Source organism: Balaenoptera borealis, assembly GCF_965194805.1.
Source record: "Balaenoptera borealis genome assembly, chromosome: 4".
Lineage (NCBI taxonomy): Eukaryota > Metazoa > Chordata > Mammalia > Artiodactyla > Balaenopteridae > Balaenoptera > Balaenoptera borealis.
In genome coordinates, this window is record NC_138861.1 from 116429159 (window position 1) to 116453625 (window position 24467).

Here is a 24467-nt window from a genome sequence, read left to right on the forward strand (position 1 = left end):
CCGAAAGAAATGAAACCCAATCCCAGTAAAGAAACAGAGACGTAGAGAGCAGATTTCTAACAGTCCCATCCAAATTTCTCTTTCCCTCTTGGCTGCTCTCTTTTCTTTGGTCTTTTATCTCTCTGCTTTTCTCTGTGTCTCTTTCCTCCTCATCCTCTTTCCTCTTCTACTCCTTCTTCTTCTTCCTCTTCCCTTTTCTTCCCCTTCTTCCTCTTCTTTTTCTCCTCTTTCTCCTCCTCCTCCTTCTTACACACATGAATCTTGCTGAATCTCTTTCATTGGGGCTGCTCGTCTAGCGATATTAAGCTAAGTTTCTATGGAGAGTTTTCTACCTATGGCAAATAAAGTGTGGGCTGGATAGACTGCTGAGAAGGTCGAATGTGAAATATAAGTGAAATTTACTGGCTGTTACCCTCATGACATACTTTTAATTGCATTGAGTGAGTTTTCTTCCTTCTTCTTGTAGTGTTTAGGAATTGCAGAAGGATCATTTTCCAGTTGTTTAAAATTTAGTGAAGTATTTTTATATTTGTCTGTCTAGGGAGTAGGATATATCCAAAATTTAAAATCTCGAGTCACACATTGTGCTTTTCCCTCTCCAATCAGGGAAAATAATGGCAAATACAAATCTAAAAATATTCATCAACAAATGATCCAACATAAGAGGAAGAGTATATCTTAGGGACAGTTGGAATGTACATAGAAAAGATAATTGGGTTGGGTTGGGTTGGGTTTGATTTAAGACTGTGGGTATTGTTGCCTGGCTAATGAAAATCATTATATTTGCATTTTAATGAAAAGTTGAAATACTGGAGGGGAGTTATATTCTTTTCCATGTTTGCATGTGTGTTTTGTAATAATAGGTTTGAAGCAGAATATAAATTTCAACACAATAAATACTGATATTTTAAATGTTGTCAAGCAGAAAAGTGTTAGTGAAAGATTGGGAAGTCAAACAAGTTTAGAAGGCATGGACATGATTAAAAGATGGACAGAGGGAAAAGCACAGTAATGGACATTACTCCATAAATCGGATTTCCAAAACTATTTGTCCTCAGTAGTTCACTTTGTAACTCCTTGTATTTTGATCTCTGGAAAAGCAGTTAAGTTTAATCATTGATATTGGAGGCATGATTACAAGGGAGACATATTACTCATCTCTGTGGAATACAAACAGCTCATTTGGTTAGTTCTTATTTGTCCTAAATAATAAAGAAAACACTTAGGAATTTAGCATAAATGCTTACTATTTGTTGAGAAAACTGTGGTTAATTATTCCAGCAATTCAGAATTTAAAATAAGTAATTTCTTTTGCTAACAGTGGTATATAACTACTTTTGGGGGACTTTTCAGATGTTGTATATACTGTCTTAAGGCTATTCAACTAATAATAGATATATCACATTGATAAATAAGGATATCTACATTGATTAATAATTTTGATTTTGACCATGAAAGCTTGTTCTTTCCCAGCATCCAATTTAGACTCTTTTCTGAAAATAGCTGCTAATTAATATTGTATGAGGGGCTTCAATGATTATAAGGAGGAGATATGCATATTATTCACCAAAACAAGAAAATATTACTTTTTCCTTTACTAGAAAAATTATTTTAATTAGCATGGGATACTTTACAATGAAAGACATAACCTCAGCTTTTCATTTACCATATTTGTGAGAGTCAATGCTACCTGGATTCTCCAAAAATTTCATTCATTCATTTATTTCTTTATGTATGTATGTATGTATGTCTGCGATAAGTCTTGGTTGCTGCGCGCGGGCTTTCTCTAGTTGCGGCGAGTGGGGGCTACTCTTCCTTGTGGTGCACACGCTTCTCAGTGCAGTGGTTTCTCTTGTTGCAGAGCACAGGCTCTAGGTGCACAGGCTTCAGTAGTTGTGGCACACGGGCTTCAGTAGTTGTGGCTCACGGGCTCTAGAGTGCAGGCTCAGTAGTTGTGGCTCAGGGGCTTAGTTGCTCCACGGCATATGGGATCTTCCTGGACGAGGGATCGAACCCCTGTCCACTGCATTGGCAGGCGGATTCTTAACCACTGTGCCACCAGGGAAGCCCTGCTTATTTGTTATAAATTTATTCATTTATTTATTTATTTTTGGCTGCGTTGGGTCTTTGTTGCTGCACGCGGGCTTTTCTCTAGTTGCGGTGAGCGGGGGCTACTGTTTGTTGCAGTGCGCAGGCTTCTTGCGATGGCTTCTTTTGTTGCGGAGCACGGGCTCTAGGCGCGCGGGCTTCAGTAGCTGTGGCATGCAGGCTTAGTAGTTGTGGTTCGTGGGCTCTAGAGCACAGGCTCAGTAGCTGCGGGTCACGAGCTTAGTTGCTCCACGGCTTGCGGGATCTTCCCAAACCAGGGCTCGAACCCCTGTCCCCTGTGCTGGCAGACGGATTCTTAACCACGGCGCCACCAGGGAAGTCCCCTGCTTATTTTTTAAATTGAACTAATGGTTAATGAGAAATTAACTTGGAATGAGGGAAGTCTCTTGCCTTGCTTAAATTCACACATTTACCAAACTCTTCTTATGGCTCTAATTAGATCTGGTATTGTGTTGGTCCATGCCAGGAGCCAGAGGGATTGATAGGATTCTGATTCAATGGCGCATGGACCTAGACATTGGCAGGTCAACATCACTTCCAGAACAAGTGAAATGCACCTGCCTGGGAGTTGTTATGACAGACTTCCAAAGTTCTGTTTGGGCACTAGACTTGTATTAGGTAACAGAATGGAGTTAATGTTTTGGTTTCGCTTGTTGCAGTTAGAATTTCTCTATCAGTTTCTCCAAGGCTGCACCCATACACAGTGTTGTAAGCCAAATGTCACTACTGAAATATATTGGGTTGGCCAAAAAGTTCGTTTGAGTTTTTGTAAGATGTTACTGGAAAACCTGAATGAACTTTTTGGCCAGCCCAATCTTTCCTTATTTGTTTATCTCATTAAGAAGTTCTTCTTATGATTCACAGACACACCTGGCAGAAACTCTATTTTTCATACTGCACCAAATCCAAGTTAGTAAATTCATATGAATTCTTAAGAAATTAGTTTGAAATAAAATGTTCTCAAAAGCTATGGATGTTTGACATTTTAGAATGTTTAATACTTAGAAAATGTTAAATCTGCTTTTTTTAATGCCCTAATTGCCTCTACAAGTTTAATTGTTGTCTTTGTTGTTGATGTTATCATTGCTTAATAGACTTTAATAGTCTTAGCAATCTTCAGTTACTAGAGGGAGTCTTCTTTGTTTTGTAAACAACCATGTAGACTGTTTTACTCTGTTTCCTGTCATGCGGACAGGTTAAAACTTTGGACCAGCTAGCTGTCAGTTTTGGTTCATCAAAATGACATTTTCTCAACTATTATGCCATCATTGCACAGTAGTTCTTAAGAGTAGTAATGGCACCAAAGCCAGTAGCAGGAAAATATCTCTACAGCCAGCTTTACAGTTGGAGCCTTAACTGTGGGAGAGTCAGGTTGCCAAGTAGAGTTGGTGGTTATCTTGGAAACTGTGCTGAAGAACACAACCACAAATGATTTTGCCAAATATACAGTATTTACTTGGTCTAGATCTCCAATTTCTATTTTGACTCACTGCCAAAACTTTGTAAATGCTGTGCCATTATTTAAGGAGGTTATATAGTTCATCTGTTGGTTTGGTGTGTAGTGGGAGAGAAGAGTTCCTGGAGGGAAGAGTGCAAAGCAAGACACCTTGAATTATTGACTGCAAGCCAAAAAGGATTGTATGTATCTGCTTATTTCCAGCATTATTCTTATTCTAGGTTGTACATTGCAGAAAATACCTAAGATAGATATGAAATCTTTTCTCAGTAAAATGGATTTTGCTTGCCCATTCCAAAATAGTAAATTCTATCAGCTTCGATTTATGCTTTCTCCACTTGTCATGAAATGCAGTTAAATGTGCCAGGCTTCAAGAAGTATAAATTGATGGTAGGTGGATTTTTAATATTTTGTGTAAAATTAAATTCAGTGATAATGTCAACCTACCTCCAGTTTTAAGAATTTTGAGATCGATATCTTATACTCACTAAGGGTTGTTCCTCAAACTGACTTGAAATCAAGCTCCAAATAATCTGAGGATTACATAACAAGATGAATGAATTGGAATGAAGCATTTTTGAAGGACAATTTGGGACATAAAATTAACTGGTTACTTCACTAAAAATACTGTAAATGTTTTTTTTAAGTTAGATTTATGTCTGTTGGAAGGGAGGACTGATTTCTATGTCTTTTTAGTCCATAATAGAATCTAGTGGTATACTACTAAATCAAGATTTAATGAGTTGGGGGTCGGGGATAGGGGGTGAAGGTGGTCAAAGGGTACCAATTTCCAGTTATAAAATGAATAAGTTCTGGGTTGTAACACATAGTATGGTGACTGTACTTAGCATTACTGTATTGTATACCTGAAAGTTGCTAAGAGAGTATATCTTAAAAGTTTTCATCACACACACAAAAAATCATAACGATATGAGGTCATGGATGTGTTAAGTAACCTAATTGTGGTAATCATTTCCCAGTATATACCTATTACAAATCATTGCATTGTATACTTTAAATTTACATGATGTCATATGTCAGTTACTCTCAATAAAAGCTGAGGGGGAAAAAGGTTTAATAAATGATGTAGAAGTAGCAAAAAAATGTCATTTAATTAGAAAATGTGTAATCTATTCTAAATGCATAAGAAAAATAATGTAAAAGGCCTTGGTGTTGCTGATGATTGTAGTGACGATGGTGCTTTTTCCTTAAATGTAACTTCTACAGGTTATGGCAGTTGTCCTATAAAAGCCAGTCATTATAAGCATACAGTTGATTGATGTTTAGTAAATTTATACTGGGATCACATATTTTTATTTTTAAAAAAATTAATTGATTAATTAATTAGTTTATTTATTTATTTATTTATTTTTGGCTGTGTTGGGTTTTCGTTGCTGCGCCTGGGCTTCCTCTAGTTGCGGTGAGCAGGGGCTGCTCTTCGTTGCGGTGCTCAGGCTTCTCATTGCGGTGGCTTCTCTTGTTGCGGAGCACGGGCTCTAGGCGCGCGGGCTTCAGTAGTGTGGCTCACAGGCTCTAGAGCGCAGGCTCAGTAGTTGTGGCTCATGGGCTTAGTTGCTTCACGGCATGTGGGATCTTCCCAGACCAGGGCTCGAACCCATGTCCCCTGCATTGGCAGAGGGATTCTTAACCACTGCGCCACCAGGGAAGTCCAAGGGATCACATATTTTTAATTGATATTTTTATTGAGCTAATTGTAGATTCATATGCAGTTGTATGAAATAATAATAATTGGACATGAACATTCTGCCCAATTTTCCCCAGTGGTAACATTTTGGAAGACTATAGTATAATATCACAGTCAGGAGACTGACATTGATACAGTCTACCAATCTTACTCAGATTTCCCATTTGACTTGTATACTTGTGTATGTATATATTTAGTTCTATACCATTTTATCACATGATCAGATAATTTTAAACCTTTTTTTCCCCAAAAACAAAAAAGTTTAACACAGTTCTATTTCATCAATCAGGTGATTGTACTACCATGTCTTATCAAAATGTGCATCAGAATATAGGTTTTTGTTTACTCAAAAGGTGTTTTTTTTTGCTTAAAATACTTTTGCATTAAAAATATTTTGTGTTTTAATGTTTTATGACGCTGCAAGTTATATCATTTAATTCTCATCACAACTCGAGAGGTAGGTGGTGTTGTTATCCCTATCTCTGGAGAAGAAACTAATACACGGTGAGATTAAATAACTTGCCCAAGTTCCTACAGCCAGTACGTGGCTTAGCTAGGATATGAATTTAACCAGTCAGTCTCTAGAGCCAGTCTTTTGACCATTATGCTGTACCACCTCATTACCACTAATGATGAAAATGTAGCTATAATGTGGGCTATATAGGGAAAGTCATAAAAGGAGACTTAAAATGCATGCACCTGTCTACACAAAAACTTGTACCTGAATATTCATAGCAGCATTATTAACAATATACACGTAAAATAGGGTTAAGAAAAGAAACTGGTCTGCAGCCGTCTTTGTGATGCCAAGACAAAGTGGGAAAGAGTTAGAATCAGAATGTTGATGGCTCTCCATGTTTCGCCACATATAGCCACAGTCTTTACAAACACCAACAGAATTTTACAGACTGTTAATGGTAAAATGAGCGCAGATTTTTAGGTCTAGACCCTATGAAATTAGGACATAATTTTGAACACACACAGTGAATTACTTGGGGTTGGCGTTATTTGAATTTCTAACTTTATGTAATTCTAGATACCAAACATTCTTCTTTTTAAGCAATATTCCTTTCCCTTTTATTCTGATTAGAATGCTGCCAATTGGATCCCATAGCTTGGTGCCATGACTGATAACAATGTGGGGGAAAGCCAATGATCTTGAAGCATTCAGCTTTAATAATGTACACATGTTATTGTACTAAATGAGGACATGTCTTGGCTTTTTGTAATTGCTGTAATCATTACTTTTTCAAGGAATAGCTGTAGAAATGACCCAGATATACCTTTTAAGAGTATGATTATAGCATTTACTTGTATGTTTGTTGTGTATTTGTGACAGGCCCAAGTTAGACGCTCATGTTAGAACCTTTGACCCATCAGGAAGTTGATGTAGTGATTATTATGGAAAGCAATAAGGTAGAGTATAGGTCTGGTCTTCCTTATGGGAGAAATGAGTAGTTTATTTGCTTTTACTATCTCTTGTTTCTTGCAACACTTTTTGAACCACCTCAGCTGATAATAGATTTTCATACTAGTATCTCTATAATATTCAAAAAGCTGCTCACTGAATTTGAGTGTAGTACTCCATCTTTGCTTTATTTAATGTGGTTCCAAAAATTGTAAACCTTTTCAAATTAGGGATATTTTGATTTTTTAAAAAATATTTTTAGCTTACCTTTTAATAAATAATTATTATTGAAAGATACACTGTATTCAAAAGAAAAACAGTGGGCTCTGGATTTTTGCTGATGGACTTCTCTCTTCAGAGAGAGCAGACTTGCCCATGTCAGGCATAGACAGTAGGTCTCCCATGAACATATGCCATACATAGTATTGATGTTTTTCATTTGCTACTTTTGCTATTTTGAGATTTGTCACAATTTGTGGATGTCACAAAGTAATGATAATTTTAATTACTATTGTCATGCTTTATTAGCCATTACTAAAACCTGCCTTACCAAGTCATGTCTTTTTCTTGATAGAGTATTAAATCTGGTTTCTATGTTCAGATTATACTTTAATGGAAACTATTCACCCAACTCTCAAGGTGGGTTTTTATTATATATTTCTCCTCGAATTGATTTTTTTTTGTCTTGCAGTATAAAAGGAAGAAAGGCTTAAATAATGATAGTGAAGTCCAGAGGATATAACATGGTCTATCTCTGAGTTATTTCCCCTGTTTTTCTTTCCTGCCTGCATTGAGAAACAAAGACACCCATTAAAAAATACCTTAGTTATTAGTTGTGCTGATTCTAAAGTAAAGCACCAGAATCTAAAAATAATACAATGATACTATACCCAGATTCCATCTGTAACCTACTGTCTTGTTCCTATTAATTTATTTTTTAATCTGTTTGTTCTTTCAGTACTTTTTCCATTTTTGTTTGCAGTTATAGAACTTTTCACATTTGCCATTGGCTATAAAGTTCTGTCAGCTCTTTTATAACCTTTCATGATTTTTGCACTAAAAGGATTAGTTTTGGACACCCACTAATTAGTTTGGATGATTATTAGCTTTTTGTTTGCCTTACTGCATACATCATAACAGAACAAGAAATCATTTGTGCAAATAAAGTGTCTGATAGTTCATAAAATTGGAGTGAGCATCTCAAAAAGTGAATTCAGTTATTAAAACATTAATTCACTTTATATTCATATTTTCATGTATCAAACATAATTGATAAGAGGAAAAAATACCATAAATGGGTACTTTTCAAACATGAAGGAAGAACATACAGTGATGTATGTCAATTATTTCTCAGTAAAACTGGAAAACTATTTTAAAAATGAGGGAAGAACAAATCTTCCAATCTAAAAATACTCAACACATACATTATTTGTTTTTGTAAAAAGAGAAGCAGGTACATTTCAGCAAGAAAGCACATATTTTAAACTTTTCATTCTAGATTTCATCTATCTTTATTCCAATCCAGTCACCTAAATGGTTTTTAATTTTGGAATTGTCTACCACATTATAGCTTGGAGAAAAACATTGGCAGAAAATGAAGCTAGTAGACATTTTGCTAATAACTTACCTTTTTAAATGACTATGAATTATGTGTGTCTACTGGAAATCAAAATTAGAAAGGACATTTGGTTAACTTTGGGAACTAAATTTTCAATGTTTTGAAACTTAACCTGTTTACTCTTAAATGTGATACTTTTTAAGTAGGACATTTTATAGACAGCAACTCATTTAATATGTAATTTAAAAACATTTTGTATCAAGTATATAAAAGATATAGAACATGGCATTTTAAAATGACTAAAAAAATGCTTGAGATTTTTTTTGAAGGCAGTGTATTTTTTAAAACACAGTTTAATTTACTACTGACAGTTTGCATCAGCTTTTTTACATTGTTATAATTTGCTGTGCTTTACGTAATCCTGAAGATTATGGGCAACTTTTCATATTTAGGGATAAAAAACTTAGTTGTTGACATTGTCAGTTTTCTCTAATATTGGTAAGAATTTAGCCTCCTTAAGGAATGGAGTTTGTTTTCTGTTCACAAACCCATGATAAAAGATACAATTAGGGTCCATGAGGGTGAAATTTAAAATAAGACGGTAGAATACTAAATTGTGTTTCTGTTCACCCAAACAAAGCTATTGGATACTTTCCTCTGAAAGGGTCATATTGTAATTTTATTTGGATGGAGATTTGTTACTTTGCAAACTATTTGCCTGCTTAGTGTCCTTCTAGTGGTTGTAATACTCTCTCTCATAATAAGAAAAACAAGAAGTCGGATGAGAGGAGGTAGAAAGTGCATTCAGAATGCATTGTTGAGATTACAAAACTTACCCTAAATTTAATTAGACAGGCAGTTAATTCTGATCATGTCCTCAGGTCAGGAGTTACATAAGAAGAAAAGTGATGGAGATTGGTCATTTCCTCCAGTTCTTCTTCCCACTTTTTTTTTTTTTTGCGGGAGATGGGGGAAGAGAAAAAAAATCTCCCCTGGAAATAATTCCTTGACACCCACATGCTCTTTTTTTAGGCCAAAAGAAATAGGAGGTTTCTCTTCGGAGCTTGTTGACACTTCACACAGTCACGTCAACATTTGACACGTGGGTTCCATGCGCATGGCAGCGCTATTTACAAACACCATCCAGGGATTCCAGAGCCTCTTATGTAACAGCTGAGAGTACAGGCTTTGTGTGTCCCTGCTCGCAGAGGAATCAAACAGTTTAATTCATAGTCAGGGAGCCCTTGTCTGGCTCTGATGGGGTCATGAATCAAAGATCAAGGTGTCTAGGTCAGGATCCACCCAATATGCAGTTTTCCTACCAAAGCCTCAAAGGCTGTGCCTTAATATAGAATTACTCTTTTTTTTTCCTCCTGCAACAAACAGAACCAGTTATGACAAACTTTTTTTGTGATATTTGCAAAATGTGGGCAAATTGTGCCTTGGTTTTGGTTGTAATTTACAGTGCCACTTGTGACTGAAGTGCACATGCCTGCCACCCAGTCTCACAAATGCTTTTTTTTTTTTTTTAAGTTTATTTTCTCATGTGTAAGCACCTTCAGATGCAAGAGAATTCATAAACTGACTTGCCCAACTAGACACTCTGGCCACAGAAGACTCAAGAAAACGATAGTTTGATTGTCCTCCATATCCAGTCCCGCATTACCATCCCCATCCCTCCTCAGCTCCCTTTTCACCGCCTCACCCCCACACCTCCCTCAGCCCTTCTCCATTTTAAATTGCATATCAAGACATGGTGTTTAAAAAAAAAATTAGATTTCTATATTTAGGGAACTGTTCTTCCTTTTCCATATTGACTTTAAGAATTTTTCATATATATTTATCAATTTTTTAAAAAGTCTCAAGTTAATAAATTAAAGCACCAAGAGTTTATGTCTACTCCTATGTGTCTGGTATATGTTTCCTGATGCTTTTTTTCATTGTAAATTGCAAATTGACTGGTTGGAATATTTAAAATATGAGTAAATTTTGAGTTCTTTTTGTATTGCATCTTAGGATCATTTTAGATGGATGTCATCATTGATTATCCAAAAATAGAAACCTTCTAGCCTAATGAAGAATTGAAATTAAATCAAAAAATGAACTTATAGTTACTTTAAAAGTTGGGCTCTTTGAACTCTTCTTTCATAGAATATATTTTTTTCTAATTACACTATCTTTCTAAAAAGAGGAAAGATCAGAATCTTTGAAATGTGGTACTGTAAATGGAAGGAATTTGCTTAACTTTTAAAAATAAAGGATTTTTTTTTTTTCTCCAAGAGATAAATGAAGTACCAAGTAATGTTTGGTATAAGAGAAGGTTAGATCTGGAATAATTTAGAGGTTATCTCTCCAAATCTATTATTTACATATGAGATTTAGAAATTTAAGTTTCAGATGTTTAACATGTGTATCTGCTCACCTTTAGAAGAAATTTTATCAAAAGAGTGACTCATTTAACCAACACAATGAAATCTGAGGATAGACATTTTTCATCTTTTCTTACTGAGTACAGGTTCCTTCTGGATTTGAAAAGATATAACTTATAATCACTAAATACGTTATAAGTTATTGTACTTTTCTAATACGTTGAATTAAGATACAGTGAATTTAGATTATGGGCATTAAAAATTGTTTTATTTGCATGCTTTTCATTGTTTTGGCCTGAAGATGGTGTATTTATCTTAATTACCCTTGGCCCAAACAGTGAAAGTTTGTGTGAAATTACTTTCTTACTAAGAGCAGTACCATGTCTGAACACTCTTGAGCTTTCACAAGGGTGATCTTACCCTGTATTAGAACATTAATATTTTCCCCTCTTCTTATGCCTTTATTGGACAGTAAATTATATATGGTTATAAGCTGAAAGTGCTCAGAATTTGATAAAGGCTGTAAGTTAATGCATTTTTGCTAGGAAAGGGATTAAATATAACTTTATTTGACTGTGTTTTTGTTTCACCTGAAGTGGCAAACATTCAGTAAACATTGATTTGTTCAAAAGATGGGCTTCCTCCATAAAGATGAGACTGACTGACAATTGTCTCTGTATTGTAAAATACCCAAATGGTAGACTGAATGTGAAAGATACGTATCAAGATGCAATGTGGGAATTTTAGGTTGTTTTCTCTTTCCAGCTACTATTGAGAGCATGTGTGTGTGCCCTCACTCAAAAAGTTTTGGACTTTTGATATATGAGTTAAGTCCTCATTGCTGGAAATGGTTAATTAAACAAACCATAATAAAACTCTCTGTCTATGAATATAAAATTTAAAAATACTGATGCCATGCATTTTTCCAAATATCATGAGGGTGCACAAAATCCCCAGGGTCTTTTATGTAAACTGTTTTTATATGGTCCCTTTAAAAGACTGTTGAGGAGTCGCATAGGCGCTCACACATAAAAACAAACAGCTGGCTTGGTGATGTTAAGATTGGCGCCAGGGTGTTCCCTCTTGCGTAGGAGTCCTAGGTCATCCTGATGCCTTCCCATGTGGTCAAGCGCACATGGCTTTAATGTTTACACACACAGTTCCAGAATTCTGAACACCAGTGATGTAACAGTGGGGGGAAGGGGTGGTCTGTATCTTACAAACTGATGACCTAGGTCATGAATACTGATAGAGAATAAGAAAGCCCTGATTGTAGTAAAACTTGCCTGGAGGGGAAATAGAGTAGATGCTTAAAGCAGGCTTTCCCTCCAACCCCCAAACTGTTTATTTTAAACTGTCATTACCACCCAAAGGGAGCTTTCTACTTTGAACTTAAAATAGTAGCTTTTAACTCGGACAAGTGAGTAAGTGCTTTAGTACCCAAGGACTGGAGGTGACAAAGCTCTTAAGAGTGTCACTCTCTTTGGTAACCAAGCTGACTCAGACTCTTTTGGAAGCTTTTATGGCAACTTAACCAGCTCTAATAGTATTACTACATACCTGCATGGGAACAGACAATTGGAGCTAGAGCTGGCATTTTCTCTGGTTTTAAAATTGTTTCTCACCCATTATTTCTGTTTTATTTGTGAAAATATGCCAATCCTACCACATATAAAAATGCTTTTCAAAATCACTGAATATGTTTGTATAGCATGACTTTGTTTAAGAGCTTTATATCTACAACAATACAGGGGAAAACCCCCTTCTTATCTGGTAGAATCATGATAAAGGGGGGAAAAATGTGAGTGGTAATTTTGGAAAATATGTAATAATGGTAAGGTGGTGGTATCCATACAACTAAATACCAAGCTAGTATATTTAAACATGGAAAAGTGCCTAAAAGGGTGAGGGGAAAACATGTTATAAATAAGGAGAATATAGAGTTTTCAGTGAATAAGTGCTCTATTACAAACTATGAACATTTAAAAGATTTGTTTCAAACTCTTTCCTACTTGTAACAAATTATCCAGGACTTTTTTTTAATCCATCTCTCTTTGAACTTTTAACAGATTTTTCTGGACTGTGGGTTAGAGATTCTGTGTGCATGTATGTGTGTTTTTGAGTATGTTTTTATATTTTAGATCTAGCTATGTAAACTAGAGACATCTCCAGCTACTTGTAAGATATTGCCACCTGGATTTCCACCACCTTTGCTTCAACATTTCAATAAAGCATTTGTCAGATTTGCAAAAATGTAGTTCATTTTCAAACAGAATCATAGACTGTTATTGGCAAAAAACAAAAACTTTAGAGACGCTCTGTTGCATTAACAAATAAGAAAAAAATGGAGGCATGGGAAGGTAAAGTCAGTTGCCTCAAATTGAATAACAGGATATTTATCATTCTAATAATAGCCAATACTGACTAATTATTCACATTGTGTCTAGCACCATACTAGGCATTTCTAGAGATTATCTTATTCAATTCTCACATCACCTCTAATTTTTTAAATATTTATTTATTTATTTATTTTGGCTGCACCGGGTCCCAGTTGCGGCATGCGAGATCTTCGGTTGCGGCATGCAGACTTCTTGGTTGCGACATTTGAACTCTTAGTTGCGGCATGCATGCGGGATCTAGTTCCCCGACCAGGGATTGAACCCGGGCTCCCTGCATTGGGAGCTCGGAATCTGACCCACTGGACCACCAGGGAAATCCCCCCATCACCTCTATGTTTGTTGGTGCTTTTATTATCCCCATTTTACTAAGGAAGAAACCAGGACATAGGATTAAATAATTTCCCTATACATTTTGAATTATTTTTTAAAAATGTGTCCTTAGCTACACTGTTCTTTCTTTTTTTAAATATTTATTTATTTTTGGCTGCGTTGGGTCTTAGTTGTGGCATGTAGGATCTTTCGTTGCAGCATGGGCTCTCTGGTTGTGGCTCGTGGGCTCTCTAGGGTTTAGTAGTTGTGGTGCAGGCATAGTTGCCCTGCAGCATGTGGGATCTTAGTTCCCCACCAGGATCGAACTGGCATCCCCTGCATTGGAAGGCGGATTGTTAACCACTTGACCACCAGGGAAGTCCCTATACATTTCGAATTATCTTTAACATCTCCCCGTTTGCAAATTTATCACTAAACCCTATAGAATATTTTACTATGGCCATTTGTCGTGCCCCTTTCCATTTCTGTTTCCCTCACCCTATTCTTTTTTTCACTCTGTTCCTTTGTGACTAATTTCTTCCTCCTTGGTGTTCTTGCCTGTATGAGCTTTCTCTCCCACCCTCTTCCAGCTTTTTCTGCTTTTCCCATATTGTTTTCCCTGGAATCTACATTGCCTCATTCTTTCTTTTTTTTTTTTTTTTAATTAATTAATTTATTTATTTATGGCTGCATTGGGTCTTCATTGCTGTGCATGGGCTTTCTCTAGTTCGGTGAGCGCGGGCTACTCTTTGTGGCGGTACGAGGCCTTCTCACTGCAGTGGCTTCTCATGTTATGGAGCATGGGCTCTAGACACGCAGGCTTCAGTAGTTGTGGCTCACGGGCTCAGTAGTTTTGGCTCATGGGCTTAGTTACTCCGTGGCATATGGGATCTTCCCAGACCAGGGCTTGAACCTATGTCCCCTGCATTGGCAGGCGGATTCTTAACCATTGTGCCACCAGGGAAGTCCCTGCCTCATTATTTCTAATGACTCAATCAACTCTAAACAGCTGGATGCCATCAAACAATCTGGTTTTTGGAGTTAAGAAGATCTAGTTTTGAATCCTGACTTGCCTTCTTATAAACTGTGTATGTTCTTACTCAACACAGCAGCTTTAGCCTCTCTGAATCAGCTTCCCCATCTGTAAAATGGGAACAGCTAAAAATTCTTATCTCACAATATATATCACAATGATTTTTCAAATTTCTTAATTATACCACTTAGTGAATGAAATATACCTTCTTCTTAAAGTCATTCTTCTCTGTGCTATCTGATTATTCTATTCTGATTTAGTTTTTGTTCATTATTCTCCTGGTTAGGTCCTCTATTGCCTTAGTCCCATGTCTTTCTCAGTATTTGATTCTTTTTTTTCTTTTCTTTTCTCTGATGTACATCCCCCAATTGTTTTCCCCAGAAATGGTGTGTAGGAGGAAAACTGAGTCTTTGCATGTCCAAAATGCCTTGAATTTTTCCTCAGAGTTAATTGATAAAATAACGATAGGATTCCAGGTTCAAAGTAATTTTTCCTCAGAACTTGGGAGACATTGGTGCATTGCTGTCTTTCATCCAGTGTTGGTTATGAGATATCTGAAATAAATGTGATTCATCTTTCTTAGATAACTTTTTAAAAAATTTAAGTGCTTATTTTGATCTTTATCTTTTCAGCTCTGAAATCCCACCAGAAAATTAAAAGGTCACAGGAATATCTAAATCCAAATATATCTAGCAATGACTCTTTTAAAATTCATCCTTCTCAGCACTATATTATCCTGTACAATCTGGGAAAAAAGTCCCTTTGTTCAGCTTTAGGAACTTTTCTTCTATTATACCTCTGATTATTTCTTCCCCTTTATTTCTTTCTTCTCTATCTTTATGGAACTCACACCAATTGTACATTGGACCTCCTCAATTTATTTTTCTTGTTTATTGTATTTCTTTTCATATGTTCTACCTGTTTTCTCTGTATATTTTATTTTCCCAACACTTTTGATTTTTTTAATGTTAATTGAATTTTAATTTCCAAAAGGTCTTATACCCTCTGATTGATTCTTTTTAATGGCAGTCTCTTTGTGGATCAAATTCTATGGAATGAGTTAAATTTTGTAGACAAATTAGAGAAATAAAGAAAGAATTACATTCTATTCTATCTCTATGAAACAGTGCAACCAACTTTTAAAAATGTATGTGTATATACTATATATTATATGTACATAGATAATATATACATATATTTATAGTTTTACTGGTACTTTATTTACACTCCTTTTAAAAATAATAATAGTGCTAGAGTCCATTACTGACTAATTTTCAAAACTTGGTGTGTGTGGCTGCTTAGTAAGCCCTCAGTATCCCCCTCATGCTTCAGTATTATAATCCCCAGGCATAGTGAGTGATTGTGCTTATTATTCCTAGCAGTAGAGATTCATCCAGTGCAGATCTAAGGTGTGACTGAATAATTTCTGGGCCCTTGAAGATACTTTGCTCATCTTCATATATTTTCCCTATTTTGCTGCTCAGTAACAGGTAAGTAAGAAAAGGAGGTGAAACAAATTTCACTATCTTGCACTGTTTAGTAATCTTTAAAAATAAGTGCAATATCCATAAGGGCGTAATCTTTTCCTAAGAGCCCCACTTCCCTAACTTTAGGGAAAGAAGAGACAGGTAAAAATATTCAATCCCTCAACAAAGTCTGTTGACTCTAGCTTTGATATATATCCAGAATCTGACCATTTCCCATCATTTCACCATTTCCACACTCTTCCAAGCCACTAGCATGTCTAACTTTGAACATTGCAGTGTCATCCTAATGGGTCTCCCTGCTTCTGGCTTTGCCCTCCCTTCCTCACCTCACCGAGGTCTTCTACCCAAACCCAGAAATTCAAGTGATCATTTAAAAATTAAATCAGATCGTGCCTCTCCTCTGCTTAAAGCCATCGATGAATCCCCATTTAACTCAGTAATAAAAGTCAAAGTTCTTTTTGTGGCCTACAAGGTCTCAGGCCAATGTTTACATTTCTGATTCCATTTCTTGCCAGTTCTCTTCCCTGACTCCAATCTCCATGGCTTTCTTTCTGTCCAGACAACAAGATGAGCGTCCTCTTTCCTCCAGGTTTTCGCACTTGCTGTTTCCTCTTCCGGGAAAAGCCTTTGTTTAGATATCCAGTGTGTTGCTTCTTCCCTTCCTTCTAATCTCTCTTTGAGTGTTAGTTTTTCAGAAATAAAATCCATAACCATTTAACAGAACTGCCACACTTTACCTTGCCTCATTTTCTTTCATTAGGTTTATCATCACTTACTAGAGTATTTGTTGCTGCTTTTTAAAAAAAAAAACAATTTGTGGGAATTCCCTGGTGGTCCAGTGGTTAGGACTCCGAGCTTCCACTGCAGTGGACACAGGTTCCATCCCTGGTCCAGGAACTAAGGTCCCACATACTGTGAGGCACGGCCAAAAAAAAAATTTGTTTTCTGTTCACTCCAGTAGACGTGAGTTCTGAGAACAAAGGCATTGTTTGGGTCACATATAGCCTCAGCACCTAGAACAGTGGCTGGCACATGGTAGGCATTGAATAAATATTTGGTGAATGTATGAGTGAATGAAATGGTGAAAAAAAAAAGGGGGGCCATGATATAATTTTATTTTTTACTACTTTTCCCTTTAAGGCTACCAGTGTTGTGTTTTTCTCCCCATCAGAAATTAAGATAGATAAAAGTATATATTTAGCACACATAGGTGAAATTAGGCTTTTGGATCCACACAGCATAGCCGAGACAATCTCCCCGGAGTTTCTAGGACCAAGGAAACATTTGGAGCTAAAATATCATGCATATCAGCAACTGTATTCTTTTCTGATGTTATTATAATTGGATAGTATTTAAGTTACATTAGGTGTTTAAAAGGCTACTTTAAAATATAAACATGATTTGAAAAGCTACCTTAAGTTTTAAACAACTAATTTATAAATAGATTTTTGGAGCTCAAACCTCCTAAAAGATGAGCAATGCTTATGTTCTTCTTTCTGCTTCCTTTCTCTCAGTTGTGTGGTTACCAACTTCCTTCTAGCTAGGAGAAATGGCACTGTTTTCAATATCTCTTAACTTCTACTATCATGATGAGATAATATCCTTCAGAATATTACTTCTGAGTTCAAGTGTCCTTGACATTTATTTCATAGTGGAAAATAGTTATAGATTGATGATTCTCCAACTCAAGTTTTCCAAAGGTTTTGAAATACCTTCTTTTTTCTTTAAAGGGGGTGAGAAACTTATGTAAATCCATAGTGTTTTGAGTGCATTTTTCTTTCATTATTGTTTTTATTACTAAAGGCTCAAAATCCAGTAGAATTTGAGTGTGATTTGTAAGTTTCATGGTGGGAGTTCTATTTTTGTTTTGTTTAAAGGGTTACTGCCTTTGTCTAGCACAATACCTGGAACACTGTAAGCCCACAATAGCTATTTGTTGAATGTAGACCAATACTTTTAGAGAATTCTAATTCCAAAGATTTAGTAGCATAAAATCCCATAATGATTAATATTCTACTTGATGCTAGTGAAATGAGATACAAATTGATAGAGTAGTTCTTTCTTTACTTTTCTACCAAATAGAGAACTTTCTGAAATCAGAGAAGAGTTGATTTAAGACTTAATATCTTTTTTTGACATAATGATATGTGACCATATAGCCAGGTAACAGAAACCAGTAATCCCTCACAGTGTAACTTACTGAGGCATCTTCTGAAATCCTTAAATTCTATACTGGTGCCACCAAGGTACAACTCTTGAGCTACAACTGTTTCTTGATAAAGGATGCTAGTCCTTGCTGCCAATGTTACATTTGCCCATTTACAATGACCTACAAAAGTAGGTTAGCTTCTTTCTTCTGGATTGCATTATTCATTTTCATATGCATGTCTTAACCTGTTTTGGAAGCCTGTTTTCTAATCTTCTTCCAAGGCTTATCATCTTCATATGTTCATAGCATGCATTTCTCAGACAGGCCAAACAGGATTAGTACATATTTGGTATTGCAAAAATGCATTATTGACTTTAAATGAGTTCTTCAGCTTTTCCTGTGATGCTGGGCAGAAGTTTATTACTGTTTCCTTATCTGTAACATGAAAACCTTGGACAAGATAGCATTTTCTGAAATTTCACTGAACCTTGTGTGTGTGTGTGTGCGTGTGTGTGTGTGTGTGTGTGTGAGAGAGACTACTTGCAGCGTATCACAGATATTAAATAAAGATTTGTTTCATTGCATTTTGTAAGCGACCTTGTTATTTCCTTTCAAGGAAAAAACAATAGTATTGCATTCAGATGCCTGTATGTTTATGAGAAACATTTCAGAACTCTGAAGGTTGAATTCAGGGTTTCTTACAGATTGTTTTTCTACTTTCTGCAATATTTATCATAAAGTGAAACAGCAGAGAGCAAAGTTACTTTGGTCTTAATTCCATAAACCAAACTTTAAATATTCCTTTAGGGAATAGATGTTGTAAAAAAGAATTCTGCTTTTCAGACCTCTTAAGAATGTAGATTTTGTTCTTAAGATGAAGTTCACTTCTGCACACCAATACAAAGGATAAAAAGTTTACCTATCTTTAATCCCTGAAGGAAAATGTTCATAAAATTGCTATTTACTGTGTACAATTTACTAAAGTGATAAGTTCCTGGATTACTCTTTTAAGAAAATTTCAAGCTTATTGAAAAACTTGAGATAGCAGTGCGTCATTTTAGTAAGCAAAGAAAATAAAGTCTAGTTTTGAAAATGACAGATTGGCTGCAAGAATGCAAAGTTGATGAGTCTAGGAAATTCAAAGAAATTTGCTAATTTATTTTCTCTACTCAGTGAATACAAAAGTCCATTTACTCAGATATTAATTACATGGTAAATTAAAACATCTTTGAAATCAGGCTAATATCCTTAGGAGAACTCCTCTTAACACACTGATGTATGGACAGGATATAATTTAACAGAGATTAGTACTGGTTAGGAACAATCTTGAAACTTCTTCAGGATTTCAATTTATAAAATACTGACTGAGGGTAGATGTATACATGAAAATATAATAATAATAATATAAAACATTGTACCATGCCAATAAAAATAATGTAAGTCATTACTTAATAGTAGGTAGCAGTGACTTCAAAAGACCATAGGTCATTCTGTAAACATACACATTGACAAAATTATTATAAACATGAACTTAATATGCGAATTCTATTTTCATCCAGAACCTCAATTTGTTTTATAGCTATATTACATATGTGGATAAAATCTTAGGGGTATCAAAGAGAGTTAGAAAAAAGCAAGTGTTTATATATATATATATATATATATAACCTTAGTAAGCCTACACCTTATTTGATAGGTCTTAAAAGATATTTCACCAGTGTCTTCTTCTAAAAGCTTTATTTGTACATTGTAAAAACCCTTTTTGAGAAGCAACTCACTGTGATCACAGAATTTTTAGTCACAAGTATTTTCTAATACATATTGGAAGGGAAGACTTGATATATTACTAGAATGACATATGGTAAAAAGTTTTTTAAAAATCCGAAAAGAAAAATACTGAGAGTCTCAATTTCTAGTCCAGCATGTAAGGAGCTTGCCATCCAACTAAGTAAAAAACTGAACAAACTGAAAAATCAACAACTGTTCTTAGTTCCGTCCGAGAAGTGAGGTCACAGGGCAAACTACTGCTCCCAGAATTGGAGGGAGAAACAGGCAGATCCAGAGAATCATCAGCTTGTTGGAGCAGAAACCTGTGAGTAGTAATGTCCACAGGAAACAGTACCTGGTGGAAAAACCTGAACTGTAAGTAACAAATTGCTGGAGCTTCAATGTAGATAAAAGTCATAGAGTAGAAAACTCCAGGGGAACCCAGCTATAGGGGGGCCTGTACACTTTTGTGAGTTTTACCTCCAGGAGCTCTACCAGGTCCACAAAGTAAATATTAGAGGAAAATTCCCTTGTGCTTCTGGCAGGAGCAGGGAAAAAGGAACAATTTTAATATGCCAGAGGATTCTGTTCTTCTTGACAAGGCCTGCCCTCAGGGGAAACTATTTTACCAGAGCCCAGAATATCTAGGTAAGAGAAATGCCCAACTCCAGATCCTGCCAACCTCCCATGTGGGGGAAGGGATATATGCATCTCCAGACTCCTCCAGCTATTCTATCCTACTTAAGAGGGGGAAGAAGGGGCTGATAAGCACTAGTGAAATTCACAGTCCAGGGGCACAAACTCACCAAAAGACTGAGATGAAACCTAATCATAGGATTATAGAATGCTTCCCACTCCTCCACACTGTGCCACTATATTACTAACTAAAGGCCTATTGACTGCAGTTCCTTTTCCTCAGTACATCATGTCCACCTTACAACAAAAAATTACCAGGCATACTAAAAGGCATAACACAATTTGAAGAAACCAAACAAGCATCAGAACCAGAGTCAGATATGGCAGGAATGTTGGAGTTACCAGACCAGGAATTTTTTTAAAACTAATACCTAAGGGTTTTTAATGGAAAAAGTACACAACATGTAAAAACAGATAAATAATGTTAGCAAAAATATGGAAATTTTAATTTATTTTTAATTTTTTATTTTTAAAATATCCTCAAGGTTCTAATTAATTAATTAATTTACTTTTTGGCTGTGTTGGGTCTGCATTGCTGTGCACACACTTTCTCTAGTTGCGGCGAGTGGGGGCTACTTTTTCATTGTGGTGTGTGGGCTTCTCATTGCGGTGGCTTCTCTTGTTGTGGGGCACAGACTCTAGGCACGCAGGCTTCAGTAGTTGTGGCACACGGGCTTAGTAGTTGTGGCTCGCAGGCTCTAGAGCGCAGGATTAGAAGTTGTGGCTCAACTAAGCAACAGGCTTAGTTGCTCCGCGGCATGTGGGATCTTCCCGGACCAGGGCTCGAACCTGTGTCCCCTGCATTGGCAGGTGGACTCCTAACCACTGTGCCACAGGGAAGTCCTAGATGGAAATTTTTAGAAAGAAAAATAAATGCTATAGGTCAAAAACACTAACAGAAATGAAGAGTACCTTTGAGAGACTCCTGAGTAGGCTGCATATGACTGAAGAAAGAATCTCAGAACTTGAGAATATGACATTAGAAACTTCCAAAATGGAAAAGTAAAGAGAAGAAAACACAGGAGAATAAAACAAAAAAACAAAACAACAACAAAAACACAGAATATCCAAGAACTGTGGAACAATTATAAATGATGTAATGTAGGCAAAATGGGAATACTAGGAGGAAGAGAGAGAGAGAAACAAAAGCAGTATTTGAAGCATCAGTGACTGAGAATTTCCCCAAGTTACTGTCAGACACCAAACCTCATATCTAGGAAGTTCAGGGACACCAAGCAGGATAAATGCCAAAAAACAAACAAAACAAAAACAAAAAACTACACATAGACATATCATATTCAAACTTCAGAAAATCAAACAAAAAGAAAAACTCTTGAAAGAAACCAGAAGAAAATAATACGTTTCCTATTAAGAAGCAAAGATAAAAATTACATGCAACTTCTCCTGAGACACCATGCAAGCAAGAATAAAGTGGAGGGAGATATTTTAAATATTGAGAGAAAAAACCCACCAACCTAGAATTCTGTACTCTGTGAAATTATCCTGCAAAAGTGAAGGAGAAATAAAGCCTTTCTCAGATGAACAAAAATTGAAGGAATATGTTGCGAGTAGTCTTCCATATAAAAGAAGTCTTCACAGAGAAGGAAAATGACATAAATAAGAAACCAGGATCTACATAAAAAAAGGAAGAGCATTGGAGAATAAAATAATTGAAGATAAAATAAAAGCTTTTCAATCTTGAGAACGAAAAATGGAGCTGGGGGAATCAGGCTCCCTGACTTCAGGCTATATTACAAAGCTACAGTAATCAAGACAGTTTGGTACTGGCACAAAAACAGAAATATAGATCAATGGAACAGGATAGAAAGCCCAGAGATAAACCCACGCACATATGGTCACCTTATCTTTGATAAAGGAGGCAAGCATATACAGTGGAGAAAAGACAGCCTCTTCAATAAGTGGTGCTGGGAAAATTGGACAGATACATGTAAAAGTATGAAATTAGAACACTCCCTGACACCATGCACAAAAATAAACTCAAAATGGATTAAAGACCTAAGTGTAAGGCCAGACACTATCAAACTCTTAGAGGAAAACATAGGCAGAACATCCTATGACATAAATCACAGCAAGATTCTTTTTGACCCAGCTCCCAGAGAAATGGAAATAAGAACACAAATAAACAAATGGGACCTAATGAAACTTAAAAGCTTTTGCACAGCAAAGGAAACCATAAACAAGACCAAAAGACAACCATCAGAATGGGAGAAAATATTTGCAAATGAAGCAACTGACAAAGGATTAATCTCCAAGATTTACAAGCAGCTCATGCAGCTCAATAACAAAAAAACGAACAACCCAATCCAAAAATGGGCAGAAGACCTAAATAGACATTTCTCCAAAGAAGATATACAGATTGCCAACAGACACATGAAAGAATGCTCAACATCATTAATCATTAGAGAAATGCAAATCAAAACTACAATGAGATATCATCTCACACCAGTCAGAATGGCCATCATCAAAAAATCTAGAAACAATAAATGCTGGAGAGGGTGTGGAGGAAAGAGAACACTCTTGCACTGTTGGTGGGAATGTAAATTGATACAGCCACTATGGAGAACAGTATGGAGGTTCCTTAAAAAACTACAAATAGAACTACCATACGACCCAGCAATCCCACTACTGGGCATATACCCTGAGAAAACCATAATTCAAAAAGAGTCATGTACCAAAATGTTCATTGCAGCTCTATTTACAATAGCCAGGACATGGAAGCAACCTAAATGTCCATCGACAGATGAATGGATAAAGAAGATGTGGCACATATATACAATGGAATATTACTCAGCCATAAAAAGAAATGAAATGGAGGTATTTGTAATGAGGTGGATGGAGTTAGAGTCTGTCATACAGAGTGAAGTAAGTCAGAAAGAGAAAAACAAATACAGTATGCTAACACATATATACGGAATCTAAGGAAAAAAAAAAAAAAAGGCCATGAAGAACCTAGTGGCAAGATGGGAATAAAGACACAGACCTACTAAAGAATGGACTTGAGGATATGGGGAGGGGGTGGGGTGAGATGTGACAGGGTGAGAGAGTGTCATGGACATATATACACTACCAAATGTAAAATAGATAGCTAGTGGGAAGCAGCCGCATAGCACAGGAAGATCAGCTCAGTGCTTTGTGACCACCTAGAGGGGTGGAATGGGGAGGGTGGGAGGGAGGGAGATGCAAGAGGGAAGAGATATGGGAACATATTGTATATGTATAACTGATTCACTTTGTTATAAAGCAGAAGCTAACACACCATTGTAAGGCAATTATACTTCAATAAAGATGTTTAAAAAATAAAAATAAAATAAAAGCTTTTATTTTTATTATTCTTAGTTGGTCTAACATATAACAGTTCAAAATAATAACAAGACTATATATATATATATATATATATATATACACACGTATATATGGATATACGTAATATGTGCATATATATAATGTATATATGTTGTAATTACATATATAAATATATAATGTATAGTCTCATGTATAAGTGAAATAAGTGACAGCAATGATACAGGGACAGGAGAGTGAAATTAGGAATATTTTATTATAAGGTACTTGCATTACCCATGAAGCAGTATAGTTTTATTTGAAAGTGGATTTGAATTAGTTGTAAATGTATATTGTAAACTCTAGGGCAACCACTAAAAAATGTTTAAAAAGAAGTATAACTCATATGTTAAGAAAGGAGAGAAAAAGGAAACATAAAAAGCTCAATGAAAACCACAAAAGAAAGAAAAAGTGTGGAAGACAAAAATAGGAAGAAAAAGCAAAGTCTACAATTAGAAAACAATAATAAATATGGCAGATATTAATTCAACTCTATCAATAATCACCTTAAATACCAATGGTCTAAATTCACCAATTAAAAAACAGAGATCATCAGAGTGGATCAAAAAACAAGATCCAACTCTATATTGTGTACAAGACACCCACTTTAAATATATATAAAGACTCATAGTGATTAAAAGTAAAGGGATAGAAAAAGATAT

At 35.8% G+C, this 24467-nt stretch overlaps 1 protein-coding gene across 5 annotated transcripts in view; it reads left to right on the forward strand.

The window, feature by feature from the left end:
- The window catches only part of TET2 (tet methylcytosine dioxygenase 2), a 148112-nt gene that overhangs the window by 1257 nt on the left and 122388 nt on the right, over positions 1–24467 (forward strand). The gene's annotated exons all lie outside the window — the stretch shown is intronic.